General features: G+C 33.7%; 1 protein-coding gene across 4 annotated transcripts in view; it reads right to left on the bottom strand.

Moving 5' to 3' along the window:
• Positions 1-3,991: 3,991 nt before the first annotated feature.
• LOC115965372 (histone-lysine N-methyltransferase ATX2) overlaps positions 3,992-9,923 on the bottom strand; it is a 49,172-nt gene continuing 43,240 nt past the window's right edge. For 3 of the 4 annotated variants that reach the window (XR_004086042.1, XR_004086045.1, XR_004086044.1), the window contains 2 exons: positions 5,200-5,288; positions 4,475-4,490 (listed from right to left, as the gene is read on the bottom strand). The gene's annotated coding sequence lies outside the window, so the exon portion shown is untranslated. Of the gene's footprint in view, positions 4,491-5,199; positions 5,289-9,923 lie in introns of all 4 variants that reach the window. The other variant, XM_031084573.1, reaches the window with a different exon arrangement.

The raw sequence follows: 9,923 nt of genomic DNA, 5'->3' as shown, positions 1-9,923 counted from the left end.
ATATGGAGTCGAGCTGATAGGGAGATGAATAGTGAATACTGACCATGAAAAGTTTCTTGATGGAAAGGCATATCAAGATATTGCTCACACCATGCATCTCACGTGTGTGCCTTGCATTCGTGTCTCCCAAAAACCGTAGCATCTCATCGTTGTACTATCACTCACTCACTCACACCAAGCGTTGATGGTGTGTTGTGGTTCCTGTGGATGGTTGCAAACATTATATTGGAAACTAATTGTTAAACTAAAGTCTAGACTATATTTTCTTATTATATCTTTTATATATGCAAAATTTCTAAGACCTATCAAAATAGATGCTTACAATTTTTTTTACAAATTTTGTAGTATCTATGTCAACATATATTGGACGTTTAATATTACAATATGTTAAACATAAATAAATAATCTTACAGATTCTCCATAAAAATAAAAATAAATTAAAAAAGAAGGAAGAAGATAATCTTACAGATCCCACCCGTGAAAAGCGTTCAGCTGCGAGCAAGATAACCAATGGTATTCCAGCAAGTCTCAACAGGCGATTACCACTCATTATAAGATCGATTAAGATACATGTTTCCCATCCAAATTCACTAGCATGCATGATTCCCTTGATACCCAATTAAGAGAAAAGTGACAAAAATCAGAAGCAAAGGATGAGCATAGAAGAGTGGATGACTGCTAATAATGTTTATGAACTCAGAAAAGTCTGCAAATACAAAGACCTAATGCACTGAAAATCAATGTTTTTTAGGAGCAGAATACAAGAAAACTCATTGAATACAACGTTTTTTTTTTTTTTTTTTTTTTTTTTTTTTTTTGAGAAACCATCGAATACAACGTAAATATTGATTTTCGAATAAGCATTTCTTTTTTTTTTTTTTTCGAATACAATGCAAGCATTTTTGCTTAAAATAAGCATTTTAATTGATTTCTCATTTCAAGAAGGTTACCCATTTAATTTCAACAAGGGGCATCAATCTAGGTCTAAATGCAAAAACTAGAAACCCATTCGGTAAGAGATTTCTAGTAATGTTATTTAAATATTGTGAAAATACGTGTTGTGGGCTTGTGGCTGTTGTTTAAACAACAGTACCAAACAAACCCTAGAATTTTATTAAATGGATGATAATATGATTTAATGAGGCCCTAAAGTATCCATATCTAATTTGGAAGATTTTCTATTGCTTTGATAGGGAGAATGCATACATACAATACATAAAATAAATTCGATAATGTGCTTTTTTTTCTAAATAATTGGATAATGTGCTAGAAATCTATATATCTATATATTAATAGGCAAAGTTAAAAGAAAATCTAAATTTTTAAATTTTTGTGTCAAATGAGTTAATTCAGTGTGAAAATTGGATTTCAATTAGAGTTTATTTTTGTGCCACATGTCTCATCTAATCTAAGTTTTTTTTAAATTTTGTGTCAAATGAGTTAATTTAGTGTAGAAAACAATGAGTCCAATATAAATAAACCATAAAAAACCTAATCATATATTTAACTCTATATATAACAGGACTTTGTTAACAAGTGCCGACCAACACCTGTTAATGAACCAGCTGTGGTTCATTTATGATCTATCTCAAATCTCACATGCATAGGAAATTTGCAAAATTTTACTTTTCAGCTGTGGTTTATGTTAGACGTGTACTTTGGTTTCTCCAATACTCTATCTAAACTGACACACATTTAATACTGTGAGGCCCAATAATTTGTGGCCCTGGCCCATTTATTCATGGGGGCCCAAGGCTCGAGCCGAGGAAGGTTATAGCCCAGGATCGGTAATACAAGTACAAAATAGTCTTGGGACACAGCCGAGGACGATTTAGTCCTTGGCATGTCCGAGGTTTCACTGGAAGGAAGAGCAAAAACAGTATAGGAACAGCTTGGAAAAAAATCTAAAATATCTAGGTCAATAGAGAGGGATACGCTGGAAAGTATAATGACCAGGGAAAGCTGCCTTTACTACCATTCAATACTCTGCACCTGACAGAGCCATACTCTCCAACTTTTACAACCACCCCCAACCACTCTGGATATGGGCTGATGGGACAAGTATCAGTCTTGGAAAAGTCGATCCTACACGTGGACGAAGGATAAGGAACACATGCTAGTATAAAAGGAAAAGTAAGCAATCCAGAAGAGGGGGCTGGGAAAAATGGCCAAAAACCAAAGCCTCCCAGCCCGCCTTCAGGAGAAAGACTCCTATGGCGATCACGATTTAATTATGTGCGAACACCACAGAAATCCACCGTCTTGTGACTGAGGCCTAGCCTTTCAAACCCACGCTCTATAAATGATATTGTTTGAGCCTTTTTACGTACGAATCCAACACTATTACGGGTCGTTACGATTCGCGTCCTTACAAATACATATCCAGTTTTTTCTATATCCCTAAAAAAAAGTGAATAGTTTATTTTAAATTTTATCACATTAACTATAACACCCATTAACAGCTCACTATATAAAATTAGAGGAAGAGAGAGTTTGAATGATTTTATATTTAAGCGCCATTTTTTTTTTTTGTATAACTAAAAATAATTCAAATTTATAAGTCATTTATGTAATATACCATGACTATGTATGGTCCATTAGAATCAAAATTGGATTTTGCTTTCGTTAGCTCTCTATACAAATAAAATATTTAGATTTTTGCTGTTATTTTTTCTCTGAACTAATAAGCGGATTTTTTAAACTATTTCTATTTAGATATTTTGTTTGCAAAGATATTAAATGTAACAAAATATAATTGAGCTGAACGATCTCATGCACCTATTTCTATTCAATTTAGGAGAAACTATTTGACCAATTTATTATTTTATTTTGTGTTGTATTTAGTAGAATTTCACAGACAATAATTGTGAATTGATATTGTATATGTAGTAACTAGTAGTAATTTTCAATATTATATACATAATAGTAATGTAATAAGAAATTTGGCTAACCAATGTCATGAAAATTGCAAGAAAAAACTATTTTAGTACCTCCAAATGTCCTGATCGAACTATGTCCTATATGTTTAATAACTCAAACTAATATCAATAACACCACTACAATTCATCACACACGGGTTACATGATAAGGCAATCTCATATTTTCATATCTATGCTATTTTATGCTAATATAAATAACCTTTGTTTTTTAGTGGAAGAAGAAAAAGCTATTCTTTCTTCTAGTTATTAGACAATGTTGAACTACAAGGTGGGACCAAAGCCAAGTTGAAGAGAATTATATGCATATTTGTTAGTGGGCTTCCACTTTTTACCTTTTAGCAGATCAAGTAGTTAAAGACTTTTGAGCCACTTTGGGAGACAGACTTGAAGTAGAAGTCAGCGTGTAGGAATAAGATTATAAAAGGGAGAGACGGCAGGCTCGTATTACGGCTGAAATTTAATTTTTCCCATTTGATTGTTCTTTCTTTAATGAATTAGACGTACTTACTTCATATCAATTAACTAAGATAGAATTCTCAATATGAGCTCGTTTTTCTCTTTTTTTAGGATTTATTTTAATTGATTGCATGCTTTATTTATTATTTATTGATTTTATTTTATATTTAAGAAGCAAAGAAGAGCATACTTTAGGTTTTAAAATAGAAGTTTTAATGATAACATCTTCCATGATAACAAGATTGATTTCTAGATTATTATGCAGTACCTTATTTCTTGAATATATACTGATATGAATTAACAAAGCGTATTATAAAACCTTAATTCTTTTTTATTGATTGTTCACATATCTTTACTATCTTTATTATTTATTTGCTTAGATTAATTACTTGTTTAGTTTATTTAATTTTAATATAAACAATTTTTATTGAACTGGATTAAGAGTTATTTAGTTAAGGTTTGATTAATTTTCATATGTTCATACAAGTCCTTGTAGGTTCGACCTCATTCTTGCCAAACTACATTTCAGTATAGTTGCGAGTATTTTTAAATTTTCACAACAGGGGGTGGGATTGCAATCAGTGGAGAAAAAAAAGAAAAAAAGACACCAACAACAACCCTTAAAAATAATAAAACTGAGGGACAATAGGCCATTGTAAGCTTCAATCATCAATGACTACTTTATAACATGTAATTGTATATTTACAAAAGTTTACATATATGCACCCAAATGATGGCAAGTGTAAGAATCAAGGAAAATGGGTAGAAGTTGAGATAATCTAAAGTAACTTTTTGAAGAATCGAAACTAAATTTCTGTTAGATTTTTACTTTCAACACCATTCTCAAGTTAGTTTTTTCAGATCAAAAAGAGGAACCAGCTTAAGTGAAAAATGCTTTCACCAAGTCATGCTACGAGAAATAGATGAGAGCAGAGAAAGCAGAGCTCAATAACCCATCTGCCTTGATAAAAATAACAGACAATGAGCAGAGATTGTTGAGAGGAAGCGGAATTACTTCAGAAGGATCTCAGATGTGCAAACTTTTTTTTTTTTTTTGGCCGAATCAGGCCAGCATACTCTTGCAATAACAAACTTCTGCAAAAGGAAAGTGGAAGAAGCATCAGTATAACGAGAACATGGAGACTTCTCAACAGTCCACACATGCAGTGTGTCGACAAAGAAGACACGGTAGACATGAGATATTGAGCAAGGAAAAACATTTAGTAAGAAGAACCATAACTTAATGCATTGGAAAGAAGTGGTAGCTCTAAATAGACAAAATAAAAAATTACAAACAAATATGTTAAGCTGGATAAAGATGACTGATGTTTCAGGTGGTAGCACAGAGGCAGTCACAAAACTTGCTGAGGTTTACCACACAATTAACTACTGGCATACCAAAAATGCAAATATTGCTTCAAAATATTCAAGTTGAAGAAATCAGTTCTCTTCTAATTTAAATACCTCTCACGTTTGCAGAATTTGACCTGTATACATTTTCTAATGTTGAAAAAAACATTATCTAAATTTTTCACAAACTCAGCATTTGGCCAACAAAAACTCTTCACAGGTACAAACATGTAGATATAAGGCAATGCAGCACCATTGAAAAGTTTTCGCATTCATTAGACATCCAATTCATGTGACTAGACTTGAAAAAACACAGTAGAAAATAATTAATGCTGCTTTATTGCAAATTTAGCAAATATTTCCAGCGTCCTATAGATTCCTGTGTTCCAAGATAAACAAAAGATCTAAACTAGAGGAACTCAGCATTTCATTCTTATACTCTCCAAATACTTACCGTATTTAAAAATTTTAGATTACACCATGGGTCGAACTCTCGTATTTGATTATCTTGAAAGATCACTTGCTCCATCTTTGTTCCATGCTCTGGATGATGGACACATTGAATATATTAGTTCACATTTTGCGAAGAAACAATTCAAGTTTTTTCCTTTCAAAAAATGAATTAACACCCAAATGTGATAACACATGAAACAACAATGATTTAAATGAAGATCAAATGAGTTCTCAAATTTGATATTATAATATAAAATTTTTAGCAAATTCTATCAAGAAAAGTTGCAGTGAATGCTTGTAGAAGTTTAGCAGAAAAAGGAAAAGAAATGACAGGACAAGGGAAGGTACATGATAGTCCTTCGGCCTGTTTGGATGAACGTGGAAGCATACGAGGTGAAAGAAGATGAACTGATAAAGGAATCGCATGGCTGGACAAACTATTCCCACTTTTACAACCATTGCAAGAAAAAAGAGTGGTTGGAATATTAGGGCAGCCCAGATATGGATTCCTTGTGGCCACTGGCCAGTCAGAAAAAGGAACAAAATCAGAAGTGCAATCAACTTTAACAAGCTATTTGAATGCTGCTTCAGGATTTTCGTAACTTCACTTCCTGGTTTAAATGGTTTTGAATCTCAAGTTTAGTTATCTTTGAAGTATTTCAATTTAAAGAAACATCAAGTGGCTTTGAAGCAGCCACAACTCACTCACAAAGTAGCAATGTAGCATATACAGCATTGCTTCCCTCAAGCAAGCTTTGTAATACAAAGATGAAAAGAAAACTTCTTTTAGAAGTTGAAGTTTATATTGATTGAAGTTGAGCTGCTTGCAAGTGCTGCTAGCTGGTATCTCCCACACTTCCCCTCTGCGTTACTAGTTTATGTAGTAACAAGGCTACTGACTTTATAGCCTAATGATACTTCCATGCGTGAAGGAATGATAAGGAGTATATATAGAACTTCCATTCCATGTATACTCTAATCTATAAGAAAATTATAACCCGATTGGAAACCTAGATTTGAGAAATTGGATTTTCTGTGTTCATGCCAAATGTTTACAGATTCATTCCAAAATAATTATAAGTTTTCTATTTGGCCCATGTGGGATACTTCTCTAGTACATATACCCATTAACATTACGAGTATTAGTTCAACTATATTACATGTTATTAAGAAAAGGAAAAATATATAATATGATTATTTAATTGATATATTAGGAATGTGAACCTTACAGGACTATTTCTTCCAAAATATCTAACACATATTTCCTTTGTGACAAAAAATTTCCTCTTTAGATCGTGGTACCTCAATACCTAAGAAACAACATAACTTTCCCAAATCCTTTGTTCAATGAAATTTGGAAGGTTGCCTTTAACTCGTCAATTCCCTTATTGTCATCACAAATGATAATTTTTTTTTTTTTTTTGGAAAGTAAAGAAAATTTTATTCAAAGTCATAAAATGGAGTCACCCAAGTATACAAGAAGTATACAGTAGGGGACCAAATCAATCAAATACATAACTTACAAGCATCCATCAAATCATAAACCAAAAAAATAAAATAACTTCCAACAATAGAAATCCAATCCGATAGTGTTTTAAAAAAGAAAAGTTTTACGTCGGCTACAATCCTTTCCAAATCTTCAAAACACCAATTGTTTCTCTCGCGCCAAATGCACCACGTTAAACAATGAGGGACAACCATCCAAAATAAGACCGCTACAATGATGACCAAATTTTCCTTGCCAACATGTAAGGAGCTCAACTAGTCATTGACATTGCCCAGTATATACCAAACAAGGTGAACACCATAGACCACAACTCAAAAACAATAGTACAATCTAAGAAAATATGATCTACTGATTCTCCATTACTTTTGCACACATAACACCAGTCTAAAATCAACACCTTCCTCTTACATAAATTATCAATAGTCAAAATAGTTACCAAAGCTGCAATCCAAACAATAAACGCGACTCTAAAAAGAATTTTTTGCTTCAAATACTTCTCCAAGGGAAGGATTGAGTACATACACCCAACAAGGCCTAATAATAAATTGCTCACCTCAAAGCCCCTACTCTTAGAGGGCGTCCAACACATCTTATCTTCACCAATAACCCTCAACAAGACTCCATATATAACATCCCAAAAAATATACAAAGATTCCAACTCCCAATCTTGAATTGCTCGCAAGAATTCCAAGTCCCAATAAAGAACCCCATTAAGGAACTGCATGAGAGCCACATAAGCCTCCTTAACATTACTGATTTTGAATAATTCCAGAAAACACAAACTCAAAGGATTATCCCCACACCAGACATCATGCCGAAGTTTCACTCTAGTCCCATCTCCAATCTCAAACTATATGTAGCGTGAAAAAGTAGACCAACCACTGCTAATATCATAAATATAAACAGTCAATAAAATCTAAGTGATCAAATTGACAATAGTGCAACCCAAACTTGGGTATGGCATCACTTAATTTACCAAACCAAGCTCTAGGAAATTACATAATGATGTGGAACAGAAATGTGAAAGTGAGCTAGAGCCTAGATCTCGTTCTAGCATAATGAAACCCTTAAATCCATATAAGAGGGCCCTTGAATCCATAAGGAAGAACAATGGAATCCAAGTAATAAAAACCTCAATTTCCTCAATTTTATTGACTTTAGACTAGTCTAAATTCGTAATACATCTTGCAGCCCGATTTAAAGGCACCAAAAAACTTAAGGGGTGTTTGGTACATACACTTAAAAACTGAAAACATGTGTTTGAAAACATGTGTGGAAATACATATGGATGAAAAAGTGTGAAAATATGTGTAATGTTGTTTAAAAACTGAAAAAATTTGTTTGAGTGAATGTACCAAACAGGGCCTTATTTTCCAAGTCAAAATCACTCTAAACCGATCCTAATTGATAACCTACCAAAATAGGACTCATATTTGACTAACAAACTGTAGAGATCCAAAAGTGAGGTCTTGCAATCCATGGAATCCAACATCACCTAGGAAAGCACATAGGTATGTGCTTATAAGAAGTGACCTCCCTTTAGTGTGTAGGTCTTTTCCCCATTGTTGTGTGCTTTGGGGGAGAGCAAAACCATGAGGGGTATGTGTGTTGAAACCCAAAAGTGGGGTATTACAATCCATGAAATCCTACACCGTTTAGGGAAGCACATGGAGATATGCTTATAAGGAGTGACCTCCCTTTAATGTGTAAAAGCATTTTCCCCCATTGTTGTGCATTGGGAAAGAGCAAAACCATGAGGGGTATGGGCCCCAAAGCAAACAATATCTATACAATTGGAACAGGGTCACTATAAATGGTATCAGAGCCATGCCCTAACCGGAAGTGTAGGCCCCACACACGAGGACATGTGTGCCTGTAAGGGGGGTGGATTGTAGAAACCCAAAAGTAGGAGGGTCTTGCAATCTATGGAATCCCACATCATGGAAGCACATGAGAATGTGATTATAAGGAGTGACCTCCCTTTAATGTGTAGAGGTCTTTCACCCACTGTTATGTGCTTTGGGGGAAAACAAAACCGTAAAAGGTGTGGACCCTAAAGCGGACAATATCTACACAATTGAAGCAAAGTCGTAACACAAACCTTTAAAAACTCCTAAAAACAAGGAAATAAAATCCTATCACCTACAATAACGAAAATCACATCAAAAATTCAAAAATCAATGAATGATAAAAATTTGACCCCATATCTTGTCCAACATCATACCCCTCCACTTGAATGAAACTCGACCTTGAATTTTTGATTGGAAATTGAAATTTTCCACTCCAAATAAACAAATACTTCAAATACTTGGCATCTTCAAAACCAACTTAGAATTATTTTCCACAATTCGTACGATCCGAAATTTCTTCTCTTCACCCTTCCCATTGATTTGCAATATTAACCAAAGAAGGATTAAAGAAAACATTAAACTTTTCAACTGCAAGAAAATCAATAGATTGTTCTGTAGCGGTTGTAAGAAAATCAATTTCTGGGAATTTCAGGTTATGGGCTCATTGTCGTATTTGGCTTCATTTGGATCTTCTACAGTATTCACAAAATTTTCCTTCACATGATTTATGCCCTTCTCCCAAATTTACTCCATATTTTCCTCTTGAGCCTCTTCAAGAAATTCTAAAATATTATCTTCAATAGACAGTCTTTCTTCAAATTGTTTATCTTCCAGCATCCAATCTATGAAGTCTTCTTTGTATGATTCACCATCAAAGTATTTTATATCATTGAAATTACAAACATTTTTGTTGAAAGATTGGCCACGAGAACAATCTCAGACATGATTACTTCCATGGTCTTCATGATTTTGTTTGGTTTTCAAACTCAAATCATTGAGCATGTCACGAATCTCATTGAACCAATATTCTATACATTGCTGATAAGCCTAGAGTGCATCCCCAAGGGCATGTACCCCATACATTTCTTCAACACTGTTGTTACACTCACCTTGATTGTTTGCCATACTAGATCATTGAAAAGCTCTAATTCCAAATGATGCAGAACGGAAACATGAAAGTGGGCTAGATCTCATTTGAGCATAGCGAAACCTTTAAATCCGTATAAGAAGGCCCTTGAATCCACAAGGAAGAACACTAGAATCCACCAAAAATAATTAAAACCCCAATTTCATTGAATGTATATTGATCTAAATTCATAATACATCTAGCAAACCTATTTAAAGGCTCCAGAAAACTTATTTTCCAAG

Source organism: Quercus lobata, chromosome 10, assembly GCF_001633185.2.
Source record: "Quercus lobata isolate SW786 chromosome 10, ValleyOak3.0 Primary Assembly, whole genome shotgun sequence".
Classification (NCBI taxonomy): Eukaryota; Viridiplantae; Streptophyta; class Magnoliopsida; order Fagales; family Fagaceae; genus Quercus; species Quercus lobata.
Note: the sequence above shows the minus strand (reverse complement) of the source record. Positions and strands in the feature narration are given on the sequence as shown.